Here is a 15,418-nt window from a genome sequence, read left to right on the forward strand (position 1 = left end):
ATATAAATAAACATAATTTTAAAAAATGACAATTGTACTCAAAAATATGCCCTTATTAATAAAGAATATAATTTTATCAAGCAAATATTAGTTATGTAATAAAAAAAAATACCAACATCCTAGCAGAGCTAGCACATTAAAATATTCAATTTTAATTTTAAAAAATTTTATTTTAAATATATTTTCTTGAAATATTTTTTGCATTATATGATTGTGAATGTGACAGTAAATAGATTTAAAATATTATAAAATAAATTCCTAATAAATTTATATTAAAAAAAATTCAACCCAAAGGGCACTATATTTAACATTTTCTGAAGATAAAAATCAGATTACCTGTTGTACTCGGTTTAAAAAAATATATAAAAGTATTTGTAATAAAAATATAAAATAGACAATATCATTTAGGCAATTATAAAATTATGGAAAAATAAAATTAATAGATATATAAATTTTTAGACGATTTGTAAAATATTTTTTAAAGTTCATTTAACTTGATTTTGTTTTGTTTGCAAAAATATGAATCCATAAATTTTAGTTAGGTAAATTATAAATTAGGGTAGAAGTCGAAATAATAATAATTCGCTCCATATCCTCTTAAAAGGTGGAGTCAATTGTTTCTTACATTATAGGTAAATAGGATTTTTTTCAGATGATTTGAACAATTATAGAGTGTTACCTTTACAAAGAAAGTAACGAATGACCATATTTAATCCCCGAAATGATGTTACTCTACAGCACGGATACTACCAGAAGATTATAATACATTCAATATCTGCAAAACCTTCTCGTCTGAAAGAGCCCATAGGGTAGGGTTGGACAAATATTACAAAAATATTTTCAGACTTGGCCGGAAAATTCATACATAAAATTTCAGGTATGGCACAAATCTGTAATTTTTCGTAAAATTTTTGTAGGCCAGCCCGGTCTTAAAATTATTTTTTTTGAATTTCAAGCTAATAATTGATTAATGCTATTTGAAAGTAAATTGTAATATGCTATTTCTTTGTATTGCATGTAAGAGCTGACTAACTAAAATACTAAATTTATAAATAATAAAATAAATTCACAAAAAATTAAACAAATTATTTACAATATGATCCAATTAAAAATTTAGATATCAAAGTATAAACATTAAAAATGTGATGGCGGGAAAATTCTTACAAAAAATAATTTAACAGGTCGGAGCCCTTTTTGTAAAATTTTAACGGGGGGTGCCGGGCAAATTTTTTCAAAAATTATAATGGAGCAAAGAAAAAATTTAACGGGTTGGCCAACTTGCCATAAAATTATAAATGGGCCGGGAATTGTAAATATTTAATATTTGTAAGTTTCAAATATTCAACTATATATTAGTAAAGTAAAGATGATTAGGAAGGTTTTATTAAAATTTATTGAGTGGGTAAAACCTATAAGATAACAACTCAAGGGGGGATCTGATTAATATATCGAACATTTCAAATGGGATCTTTGCAACAATTATTTATGAGGTAATAGCATTTGAAAATTTATATATAAATTTTATTATTACTTTTGCTTTTTTAAGGTAAAAAAAATATTAATAAAGGGTAAATTCATAACAATGTTTACACATTAATTAAGGCTCATGTATTCTATATTTTAATCAAAATATATACTCTACCATTTTTTATAGTTCATAAGTATATAATTTCTTCTCGCTTTTTGTGTTTTGATTTCACAGGTTCACAGATATCTGGTCTGGTATATTATTATTAAGAATCTTAAGAATAGTGTCAGTAACCACAAATCAATCTCTATGAAACGAACCAATTTATGGATCTCTTTACTCTACACAATTATTTTTTAATAGCATTTAAAGCTTTAAAATAAAATTAAGTTATAAAAAAAAAATTAAATTTATTGAAATCTTCCCTTATTTATTATTTTATTTTATACAAAAAAATATGTTATAAAATAATAAAAAGATTAAAATACTTTTACCAAAATATATAAATATTAAATACTAATAAAAATCGTAAAAAAAAATTTTGATTGCTTTAGGAGGGACGACACGAAAAGAAAGACTTAGAAATAAGAGTTATAAAAAATATTAAATTAAGGTATAAAATTTTATAGAGTATTTAATATTATAAATGAATCTTCATTTAATTTAACCAAATATAACGTGATTAATTTTATTTTTTATTTTTTTAATTTGAAACTTTACAAAAAAAATTTTTTAAATTATTTAAAAAAAAAATAAGAACACTTTTTTGGATTATCTGAGTTTAAAGTATTTGTGTAAATTAAGCGATATTAGAAAATTATTGATTCCTAAGAGAGTTCAAATTAGAGTAAGTACACCGGTTATATAATATCGCATATTCTAATTCCATGTCTTTGTCTAGGTCTCCAAAGAATTGACATAATAAGATATTGAATTCGATTAGAAATCTTTTAATCTAACATTCGATAGATTTAAAAAATGAGGATTAAATTAAATTTTATTAATGATGTTGTAATTGTAAGTTATTCTATAATTCTTAAATAAATTTAAGTTAAGAATGCTTAATTTGCATAATCGCATAACCATGTACAACATATACTATATAGATCAAATTTGATTTTATTAATATTCATTATTGGCCTTCTTAGGCTCGCTATATTAGATATTTAATTTTCGTGCTCGATTTTTCTTATACCTTAATAAAATAAATAATTAATCACATGAGTAATGAATGTTTCCCAGGCAAGTTTAAACTATTCTACAATCCATAAAAAGGTGGTCGAACTGAATCAATTTTGGCAGATATAAATTATAATACGAATATATTTATAATTTGAACGAATAATGCTTGTTATATTATTCTCATTCGATATGAAAATTGCGAATCGAAAAGTCTATTTGTGTCCATCCCATAAAACTTTTATTTTACGTAGATTAAAATATTTTGATTTTTAAAAAATTTTTATAAATTCATTTCGCGATTCGATTGACAAATTATATAACTATATTTTATAGTTCATCGAACCTGAACTCACCTTTTTATATCTATGAATTTATAAAGGATTAAAAAAACATTTCACCGTTCTCATTTTATTTTATTATCAAACACAAAAAAATGATCATTTTGAATTGAATAAAAAGTATATAACAAAAAAAATTATTTTTCATCTCGCTTAGCGCCGTTATAATTTTTTATTTTTTTTGCTTTAACATGTCTATGATTGAAAATATATTCCCCAACCTCATTTTGAGGGTTTAACATAACCCAAAGATTCCATATTTAAAAAAATTATATGTTTTACAAAACTTTAAGCATTATAAATATCGAATTTCATCAGAATCTTATTTTGTCATAATTTATAATATATATAATATCATAAAGATAAATTGGAATTTTATTCGGATATTTTATTCAAAGTGAATATTTAGAGATCGAATACAGCCGGGTAATCTTTCAGACTCGTCGGACCGTTATCTTAGATTTATATGTAGGAAGAATTCAGATATATACTCGGCCGGACTCTATCAAAAAATTTAAATTATTTTTTTAATGCTTTTTGTGAGATATTAGCTGATTATTTTTCAAATAAAGACTTAGGGTGTGTCCTGGTTCGAGTTACAAAACAAAAAAAACGAGCAAAAAAAATAAAAATAATGCCACCATACACTTAAAGAAAAATAAATCAAAAAGAGAGCTAATAATTTACCCGTTTTTTCTAGAAAAAAAATATATAATTTCTCTAATTTTTATGTCAGAACGTACTCCAATCTTCGAGAAAAAATTCTAGTCGAATCTGTAGGACAATAAATTTAATATATTTTTTATTAGATAGGGCATTTTTAAAAACGGCTAACTAGATATTTTAGCCAGAAAAATATTGCCTAAGCCTCGAGATTTCGCGTATAGATGTCCAAACCTATATTCCTTCTACAAACAAAATCTTCAGGCTTGCGTAATATTATTCTAGGTGAAATACTGAGTTAGCCGTTTTTAAAAATCGGCTCAAAACGAGCCGTTTAACAACACTAGATAGGGCCAATATTATTTATATACTAACCTACATTCTTTATTCATTAAAAATATTTACAAACATAGTAATCAGCTGCAGGCTTTGGTGGTCTGAAAGTAGACTATATGGCATTTATCGTTTAAAAATATTTTTTTAAACGATATGGAAATCTTTTAAACAAGAATGTAAATACCATTTAGTCAACGTGCAGACCACAAAATGGCGTTTACTGCTGACTCAGATTTATGTACACTTTTAACTTACATTTAAATGAATGATCTTCAGTTAAAGGGCTAGACCAAACTAAAAACAAGAAATTAGGTACGATATTGGGCTCCATTTTGAGCCATACATTTTATTATAATCAAATATATTGCGTGATTGATTTCAAATATTGTAATATAATATCGAACTTCACTCCAAGTATCCACATTAATAAAACACAAATTGCTATTTATGCTCTATTTTATTTCTAACGATTTTTTTAAAAATAATTATTCAATTGATTTTTTAACCAAATACATGGTTGAGGGAGATATTATTAATAATTAATATTTAAATACTTTTTAGGATAGCCATTAATAGCTAAAAAAAATATATATATTATTTACCATGGCCCATTTATATTATATAAAAAACCCTTTGAAAATTATACTTAAAATTTTTTTTTGTGGATTTACAAATAAAATAATTTTAACAATAAAAATTGTTAATAATTTATAAACTCCCGTCATATTCGATGGCCTGACTGATAAGGATAAAAGTTCAAAGAAATGAAAACAACAAGCGATCTCAAAAAATTAATTAATAAAGTACAGTACATTAGCAAATTATTATTTATGTGTTTCATTACATACATAACTATCTCTGCGACTGCAACAATTCAATTTTCAAATTATAATATATATCAATTCGACTTATTCAAAAAGAATAAATTGAATACGTAACTATTCGATTGATAATTGATATAATAGAGATAATCACGAAATATATTTAGTGATTTGATATTATTATTTCAAAGGAACAACGCTCCGTGGTGTAAATCATTAAAATAAAATATTGATTAATAAATAAATATTCATAATTTTTTTAAAAATAATTATTTCATCAAAGAAATTATCTTTTTGATTGGCGGTAGCAAAGGTAATTCAAATGAGGCGAAAAATTGGATTATTAAAAACTAAAAATACAAGGTATAGAATATTATATTATTTATAATTTAATTATCATAAAAAAAATTCTACTATAAATAGTAATCATTTCTAATAAAATAAAAATGAAACTTATTATTAAATTAAATACATATAAGAGGAGACCGGGAAAAGTAGTTAATCCCTTTTTTCAAAAATAACTATTTTTAAACCAAAAATGCTCTAGGATGTGCACTATGCATAGGTTTATTCATCTCAGTGCATTCGCGGTCCCTAGAGAAAAATTAACTTTATTACCTTAATCCTATTATATAACTAGCTATGAGGAATAAAATGGCACATCTCTTATTAAAAATAATCAATTACTTTTAAATTAAATATTTGTTTTTAAGGACTCGTCATAACCCCGATCTACACACTCCTTTTTTTCTCTAGTTTAGATATTACACTTAATCAAAAATATTCTGTGATTTTAAGACACTTACGCAAGCAATCGATGTATTTAAATAGAATAGTAAACTTGTTTTGTTAAAAGAGGTCCCAGTCGAGAGATTTTAAATAGATACCCTATTTACATATTTATTAATTTTGATTTTGAATAATAATAATACAATAGGAAAAAGATAAATATATATCAGAGATTATATTATTAATGAAATAATAAAATACTAAGAAATTTGCAATTAAATTTATTCATAAATTCTCCTTAAATAAATCAAATTAACTATTAATAAAATAATGTATTCAAAATATTTTTTGTAATATAGATAAACTTTAGAAAAGATATAAAAATTATATTTTAGCTACAAAAAAATTTTGTATTTTTTTTATTGTAATTTATATATTTTTTTATCATAATATTAGAATATCAAAATCAATTTCTTCATTTGTGATATGTATTTTTGCGATATCCAAATACTTAATAAAATGATTAATTTTTGATTCTATAATAAAATTGTTTATACTTGCGTTACGAGGTATAATAAATAAGTTTCTATTGCTAATATGTAATATGTATGTACATGCCATTTTAAATAAATAACTTGTTATCGTGAATAGAAGGACGTGATTAAATATTTATCTAAAGATTCGTAGATTAACATATTAATATTTTATTCAATAAGCCTCTATTAGAAATGAAAAGTTAAAGGATAAAAAAAGCGAGTGATATGTAATAAGTATAGAAGACAGTGATGTCGCTAGAGAGACGAATAAAAGTGTGCTCAGAATATACTTAAATTTGATTTGAATAAAGTCTTTTATATTTAGGCAAAGGAGTTAATTAAACATGCCTAAGAAATAAAAATATCGTTTTTTTATCATGCTTAAATCAGGGACCCGAACCATTATTTATAAAGGTTCAGTTTGGTTCCGATTCAGTATGTAAAAAATTATAATGGTTACGGTTCTTAAGAAAAATTTTATAAAGTTTCGGTTCGGTTCAGCTAATTGTAAAGGTTTATTACGATTAGAAATGTTTTTCTAAATTATTTTTATATAAGCAACACCATCGTTTAATGATTTTAATTATAAATATTATTTGTTAAAATTTTTACCATCACTTAAGTTAATAATATTGTTTATTTATAAAATAGATGAAATTAATTTATTTTTATAAGTATCTATGAATTATATATGAGAATCAATTCATTTCTAAATTTATTATTTGAACGTATAAATAATATATTTTATAATATAAGTGGATTAATATTTGTTTGTTTTGGCGATAACACAAATTTTAGCCCCGAAAAGGCACTTTTAACAGAAACTTGTGTTGAGAGAACCGCAAGTATGAGCAAGTTTATATAATTTTTGGATATTCAAACTTTTTTGATTCCCAATATATAAAAACTAATGATTTTTTAGATTATTAATCAAAAATTGGTTATTTAGATATTTTGCATACTAAAAAAGGAAATAGGAATGCTCTAATACTATATGAAGCAGTTAAAAGATTGTAGATCAATTTAAGTCATAGTGAAAAATTAATACATATTTCTTATGGATATTAAACAAATATTTTCTTCATTCAATAATTATAAATAACGGAGCAGATATGGTAAAATATGTAATACACCACAAGGAAAAGAATGTAATAAAAGGTAAAATTATTTATTTTAATTTGGCTGAAACCGGTTTAACTTTTTTTAAAAAAGGTTCTTTTTACTCCTTCAAAAAATAATTACATCGGTTCGGTTACTGTTGAGATATTTATAACGGTTTAGCGGTTCATTCTGGTTCACTCCGGGTCCCTGGCTTAATTAAGGCGCTATTCCTAAAGAAATCAAGCCTTTATGCAAGTAAATTTGTTGTAAAAACATAAGATGATGTTGCCCACCCCCTTAAACTTGGGCCATTTTCTCATGTCATTCTAGTCTCCATTTCAATTTATTTAAACTATAATTGTTTTTGTGCCGCCTTCTGACATGGTAAGCGGTAAGGAGGGCCCTGAAAAGTTGAATCTATTAGACCGCTGTATTTAAACCCTAATACATTAAAGTGTCAAGAATTCCTTCCGTCAATCAAAAAATATCCGTAAATGGTTATTCTTTGGGCATTCTTTTTCCTCTTTTAATTTATAACCGGTCATTCTGTAAAAAATTTAATTAATAAATGCAAAGTTAATTTCAGTCATACTCGATTTGTCAATATCCTACAATTTTGTAATAATAGAATAGTAGATTTTCCAATTAGAGATCTGCAAAGTTAGGCCCGATTTAAAATAATCGGGTTCGGGCCGGGCCTAATATTTTTAAAAAAATTTCGAGCCGGGTCGGGTCGAACTTTAGAAATTTTATTAAATATATCTAAATTTATCGATTTTATATTGAATTTTTTATGTAAAATAAAATTTTTTGATTTAATTTATTGAAACTAAACGCTATATAACATATGTCTTTTATTTTAAGTAATAATAAAAATTAATTTCTATATTTAAATAAATTCGGGACTGGCCGGTCCAGTAAATTTTTTTTAAATAAATTTCGGGTTCGGGCCGGGCCGGCAAAACTTTTTAAAAAAAATTTCGGGCCGGGCCGGGCTCGAAAAATTAGGCCCAATGCAGATTACTATTTCCAATATCCCAGTTTATTTGATATCAATCAATCAGGTAAATGGGCAATAAAATATTTTGATAATGATGTATAGCGTTGAACGTTAATGATTTTTTATGTATCTTATTAAAATATTAGATAGTTGCAATTTTATCCTTATATACAAAAATTTTGATGTTTTCGAGTAGTGTCTGCGGCCTAGTCGGTTCAGTGCGTGTATCACAATCCGATAGTTCTGGTTCCGAATCCAGAAGCAACTAGGTGGTTCCGCCCTTGCAAGATTCAGTAGATCGGGCTCGACCACGTGACTCCGTTAATATATATTAAAAAATAAAGGTCTTATTGAATTTTGATACATTTTGGTCGTTGTTTAGCAAGTAGATTAACATCATATATTATTACCAAAATATCTAGTTAGAGAAAACTTTGTAGTTATTATGAAATTAATAACCCGGTTTTATATTATATTATAGCAAGGAGTGTTCAACACTTTTGAAAATTATATAAAATATTAATATTAATATTATTTTTCTTATGTATCATATCATCATCTTAATCATATAATCATAATTCATATAATTAAATAAATTGTATAGTATAAATTTTAGCGCAAAGAAATAATATATTATTTGGATTTTTTTTAGAAGTACAACGTTTTATTTTATATTTATACTATAATAAATTGGTGATTAATTTTAAGATATTTTGAGAAAATATTTATTGTCTGGGACAATTTAAGATTATAGTATATAACATTTGCCCTCAAAACATATTCGTAAGTTTTATATAGAGGGATTTCTCGGAATAATTATAAATTTATTTAATAGGTAACATTTTAAAAAAAAATAGGATTAATAGAAGAAAAAATATACATTGTACAATAATAATCTATCATGCGTTATCCATCCAATCATTGATGTTCATATCGACTATTTAGTTTATATATTTTGGCTGGCAGGCCCTTTTATTTTTTAGGAAATTTTTTTTTAACTTTAGCATTTAAAATATTTTCTTACTAATTAATAATCAAATTTATGCAATATAATGAATAACTAACATTGAAAAATCACTTTTCTGCAAAAAAATGATAATTGAAAAAATTATATAAAAGTGTTTTTAATATTTAGTTTTTGTATAAATAAATCCTTTGTAAGCTGTTGAATTTATTCTAACAAATATGCTGAAAAATTTGTTAGCTTAAATTGTTGGAGCTCGGTATAAGACCCATAGAAACAACTTGAGGATGAGCGGCCACCCGGTTGAAAATCTATTTTATATAGAAGTCTTTAATAATATATTTAGATGATAAATATTTTAAAACCCTTTCTACAACAACTTTTATTTTATAAGCACAACATTTTGTTTTGTATAAATGAGATTCGGCGAAGTCCTGTTAATAAATCTAACTATGGGTATTTATTTTAAATAATATCGGGCTAAGTCGAGGTAATAAATGTATAATCAGCTAAATCCAAGGGGGGAATTTGATCATCATAAATTCCGTGAAGGCCTATAAAATATATGGGTAATTTTATGTAAAATCAATCAGTGTATTTCGGGTACCAATTTTAGAAGTAACTATGTTGACATGATATACTATTAATCAAAATGTTAAAACTCTATTATAAATAGTTCAAGAGACAGGCCTAGATCTACTTTCACCCTTATATCGAAAGTTTACTAAAAAATACTTAATAAATAATTAAATCAGATTTATAGATCATATATCATACTGTTGCCTGTGATTAAGAAATAAAATAAAACAGCAGTTATTTGTTTATTTTAAATTTATTTTTAAATAAAAATGATAGATAATAGAGGGCGCTATCTTTAAAAAATTATAATCTTATTTTTAGATAAAAATAGGCGTGTTACATATAAAGATAAATACTCGTTAAATTGTAAAATTCATATAAAGAGGAAAAAATGGTAAATGGATAAGTTACCAATACAAATAAAATTTCCTGGATAAAATATGCCAAAATCTCTATTAAGATAAAATTCAAATTTGCTAGTTTCTCTCATACGGGATAAAAAAGAATAAGAAAATTTTCAGTGTATATAATTAATTATATGCTTGTTTTATGAAAAAATTATATATTTAAAAAAAATCAACGATTTAAAACTGGTCCTAATTAGTTTTAAACGATTATTTTTTGTTATACATGAATCGCACTTAAAATCTCTCATTTTAAAAAAGGGATAAAATGGCTTAATAAGCCTTCGGCTATACTAGCCCCGGTCTCCCTTGTGATAAAAAAAATAAGTGGAAATTTTCAATATATATAATTAATTATATGCCTTATCTTTATGAAAAAGAAAGAAAATTTAAAAAAATCAAAAACTTAAAAATGGTCCTAATTTTACATGAATTACACGGCACTAAGATTTGGAAGGAAATAGCATTTGAAAAAATGGGCTACAAAATGATTAATATATAACTTTGGCATAAATATTCAATGAGATTCGTTAAACCAAGATAGTTTAATAATTTAACATTGAAGGGTCATATCTCAGCATCTAATTGAGCTAGTGTTTTAAAATTTTGATTTATACTGAATTGCACAGGGGCGGACTGGCAAATTATAGGGGTATCATTCTTAAGGGGGCTTCTTCTCCATACTCCGATTTGCGGGCTTTCGCCTCGCTTTTGCCCGACCTTCGGCCGGGTTGCCTTGGTTTATTCTTTTTAAATATTTCTTTATTTTTTTTTATCAAACTTGACCAAAACGATAGATATATAATCATATTATAGTAAAATAATTGCACTTTAATCTTTAATCATACATATTAAATTCTTATATATATCACATTTTATTTATAAAGTATTGCAAGTATAGTATCTAAATAAGATTGCTTGGAAGTATTAATTAGAAAGTAAATGATTTATTTTTTTTTTATTTAAAATTGCACTTAAAATAATATTTATATTTTGATTATATGTTAATAAATTATACTATATAGTAAAGACGAATGTTTTCTTAAATAAATATATCTTAAATTTGAATTTAATCCACTAATGTTGACATAGGTAGATTAATTCTAATTTTTCCTATCTAATACTACTGACAAGCAATCTATTTTTCATTATATTTAATTTACTAAAGATTTTCTTACAGCTTACCTCTTATTCAAGTTAGCGTGAATCCGCAGCTATTATTTTTAATATAAGAATGATGTTTGTAACATGACATTAATTCTGTATATTTATGTGTTTTAATAGCTCAATTCTAAGTAAATAAATTATTACAGATCCTTTCTGCTTCAATTCGTCTCTATCTAGAGTAAAATTAATAAATTAAAATATTAAAATGGTAAAATCATTTCAAAAATGAATTCCTTTTGAATTACTCCTCTCTATCAACTTAGTTCCGTGGTGGTTAATCAATAAAAGTATTAATATTTACAATAACAAACAAATAATATGAAATATTATAATATACATCTTATAATTTGGTTTGGTTCACTAAATGATTCGCGTCCTCCAAGAGTAAAATGAATGACAATTACTTATTTTTAAATAATATATTTTTTCGGATAAATTGTATGCAAATCATAACTCTGTTCTAGCTTTATAATGAAATAAATAAGCGGTGCTCGTCAATCACCTTTAGGGCTGCACAGATATTAAAATGGTGTATATCTCAGAATTATCATCAGATTATCTATTTCTTATGCATAAAAATCTTGGAATGTCGATATGACATTAATACTTATTAGAAAACAAAACTATTATAGATAAGTAATAATTGGTCGATGCAAAATTTTTAATATTGAAACAGCAAAATATTTCCCAAATCACCGGATATTTCCATTTTTATTTTAAAGTTTTATTAACATCATGATGATTTTTTAGAAATAAACTGCCAATCTTACCTTTAATCACCTTATTTTCGGATAATTTAATTCTACCAAATAAATATATTCCTTCCAGATATCAATCAATTCTGAAAAGCAAATTCTTAAAAAGAGATATTAAAAATACGATAATCAATTTTATTTTTTACCGCTTTTAGTTAAGGTACATTTATAAAATATTTAATATAAAAAAACTGTTCAATATTTATAATATTAATATATAAAAACAAAAATGATACTTAATTTTATTTGAGAAGACTCGAGAGATCTAATTTATAAGATTAATTAGATTAATAGTTAATACAATGGTAAATTTAATGGAGTAATATAGGAAAAACTATTAATTGTTTTTGAATTTTTTATTTTTATCAGTGAAATAATTATAACAAGTAGTAATAGTAATTATAACTAAGAGATAAAATATTAAATCTGAAAATGAAAACTATATTTAATTATTAAGAATCTTCTTTTCTTCGTTCTATCATAAAATAAAATTTTCTTTATCATTTTTTTAAAATGAAATGGTGGCTAGGGAAAATTTTGAATTTTTTTAAAAAAAATATTTCAAACTATTTTTTTTAGTATACTTTTTATGCCCCTTAAAAATTTCTCAGGGGACTAAAAAATTTTAAAACATTAAAAAGGCGGGAAATTACAACCGGGTATACCATTTTGTAAGATTCAGCTGAGAACAACAAGTTAAACGCGGGAATGCTAATTACACATTCTTGCTAGAATTGGAAGCAATAATAATTTAATATTGAACAAAAATCCATTTTTTTTCATCTTCAAAAAAGATTATCAGGAAAGGAAAGAGTTCGTATTTAGGGCAAAATGTATAAAATAATTTCAAACCATTTTTTTTATTTAACGAGAAAGATAGGATCAAAATATAAAAAAATTAGTGTCGGGCTTAAGATTTAAAAAAATTGGACGACAGGGCCGACTATTAAAAAATATATTTAACTATCAATTCATTTTAAAAATCATATAATGAAATTCTTAATATTCATTTAGGGCTCATATTATCAATTTTCTCTTGAAAGAATTTGAAAAAATACATTCATAATTTATCAAAAATAACAAGATTATTATTTTCCAATAGCCTGACCTAAAATTTTGACCTCTGCAGGTCCCTGATATGTATATTGTTCAAAATGTCGTGTAATTTTTAGAATATATATTTAGTGTTCAAATTTTTTTAAATTTCTTATTTAAAAAAAAGAGTTCGGAACTAGAAGCCTCGCAAATGGGCTAAATCTTAGGGCCGGAACATACGCATCTTATTTAAAAAAAATTAAACACTAATGAATATAATGCATTGTGTTTTAAAAAATGATGTGGTTATCGGGCGATTTCAAATTGATGTCACCTGAGCCTCTAAAAACCGGTAACAATTCGTTCCACTTAATATTTAAGCATAAAAGAACTGTTACGACTCCCGAAATGAAAAAAAATTATAATTATGATGAGGCTAATATTAAATACTTATAAAAATATACAAATTTTAATTTACATAATTAATGACAAAATTTTACAACTTATTTAAAAAGAGATTTAATTATTTGCTGATAAAAAATCATACTTTTTTACTTTTTTGCCTTACAAAATATATACGACCTATTTTTTTGAAAAAAAATAAATAGTAAATTATCCAAAGATTATGCGCGCATCTGTAAAGGTAGATTGAATTCGATTAATAATCATTTTTCCAATACAATTTTTTAAAATTTATAAATTATTAGTTATGCACGATAAAATAATAAATGAAGCCAATTTCGAATATATGCATTTTAAAGGTAATTGAAAATTTCAACGAGATTTTTTGGCCTGGACCGTAAAACAATTTTGTACAAGTTGTCCAACCTGGTCTTTTATGAAGGAAAAAGATAATTCGAAGCTTAACAAATATTTGCTAATTTTAAACTCAAGCATAAATATTTCTCATAAGTTGTCCAACAGTTAGGTCCAAAACTATTCACGTCGGTCCGTGGAACTCTAATATCTTTTAAGTTTTATTAAGGTATTTTTATTTGAAGCAAAGAGTTTTAAAAAAATGGAGTTTTTTAGAAAGCCTAATATATCAATTTGAAAAAACAAAATAAGACGCTATGTTAACCAGTACCTTTTTATAATTATAATATAAGTTTAGAAGCCAGGAAGCGGAAATTGGATATAAGAACAGGAACAAAAACCCATATTAAAATTTTCAGGAACCAGCTCCATTATATTGTTCAAAATGTTTCATTTTAGAGGGTTTATTCATCGTTTAAATTTTTCCATTATTTCAACATGAGTTTGGAACCGAAGCCTGAACCTTGTTAAATCCAAAAACTGGATCTAAAACTTTTAGGGAATTTAATCGATTAAAAATATTTATTTAGACCCGGAACCCTTTTAAGTCTAAGTTCTAAATGATTATAGTCCAAAACTCAAGGAAATTGCCGTTACAACATATTTATTTAAATTTATATTCGTCTATTTATAATCGTATGACCAGGTTTGACAGGTTATTACTAAAAAGTAAATTTTATTAAAATACCAATCTAAACCCTAAGTCATATCGCTCAAACCTTATCTTTAACCCATATCTCTCTAACCTTTAATCATGCTCCTTACTTCAGATACTTGTTTAATTTTAAATATATTTCACCTAATTAAAAATAATTTTTACAGTTGAAAATTCCTTGAGTTGAGCAATTATCGTTCCAAATGATGGTTATAATATAATGATAATCAATATCAAATAATATAAATAATCAAAATATATTACATAATTTGGTCTCCCTAAAAAAATAATACTATTGTCTTTATAAAAGAATATCGCTTATGAAATAACAAAAATCACATGACAAAAAAAAATTGAAAATTCATAAAAAGTTAACACCGTAATATTAGAATGATTTTGAATTAAAACGATATTTTTTATTATAATATATTTATTAATTCATCAATGTGAGTTTGGTATTATCGCGTAGATGCTAAGATGTATAAAATTAGTTCACGAAGGAACAAATTTTGAAAAATTGGGCAATTGTTCAGATCTAATATATATTTTTAATATATAATATAGTATTATAATGATTTCGACCATTTTCTTAATTTTAAAATTTGTTTGCGATAAAATAAATGATATTATAATTTTTTTTAAATCAAATTTTATGGGTCATGGTAATAATAAATGAGCAAAAAATTTGCGATAATGTTGTATTACGAATCAAATATTTAAAAATTTATATTTTTAAGCGTTATTCGAAATGGTCAATACTCTTTTTATTTCAAAAACTTTGATAATATAAAAAAAAATTTCAAAAAATATGCAAATTAAATAAGAAGCGCCTGTAATAATGATTAAGCTATTTATAAATTTGCAAAGTA

The 15,418-nt window shown here is 24.5% G+C and overlaps 1 protein-coding gene across 1 annotated transcript in view; it reads right to left on the bottom strand.

Moving 5' to 3' along the window:
* LOC135924358 (uncharacterized) overlaps positions 1-15,418 on the bottom strand; it is a 71,885-nt gene that overhangs the window by 37,435 nt on the left and 19,032 nt on the right. The gene's annotated exons all lie outside the window — the stretch shown is intronic.

This window comes from Gordionus sp. m RMFG-2023, chromosome 2 (assembly GCF_954871325.1).
Source record: "Gordionus sp. m RMFG-2023 chromosome 2, tfGorSpeb1-WG-v2, whole genome shotgun sequence".
NCBI classification, from domain to species: Eukaryota; Metazoa; Nematomorpha; class Gordioida; order Chordodea; family Parachordodidae; genus Gordionus; species Gordionus sp. m RMFG-2023.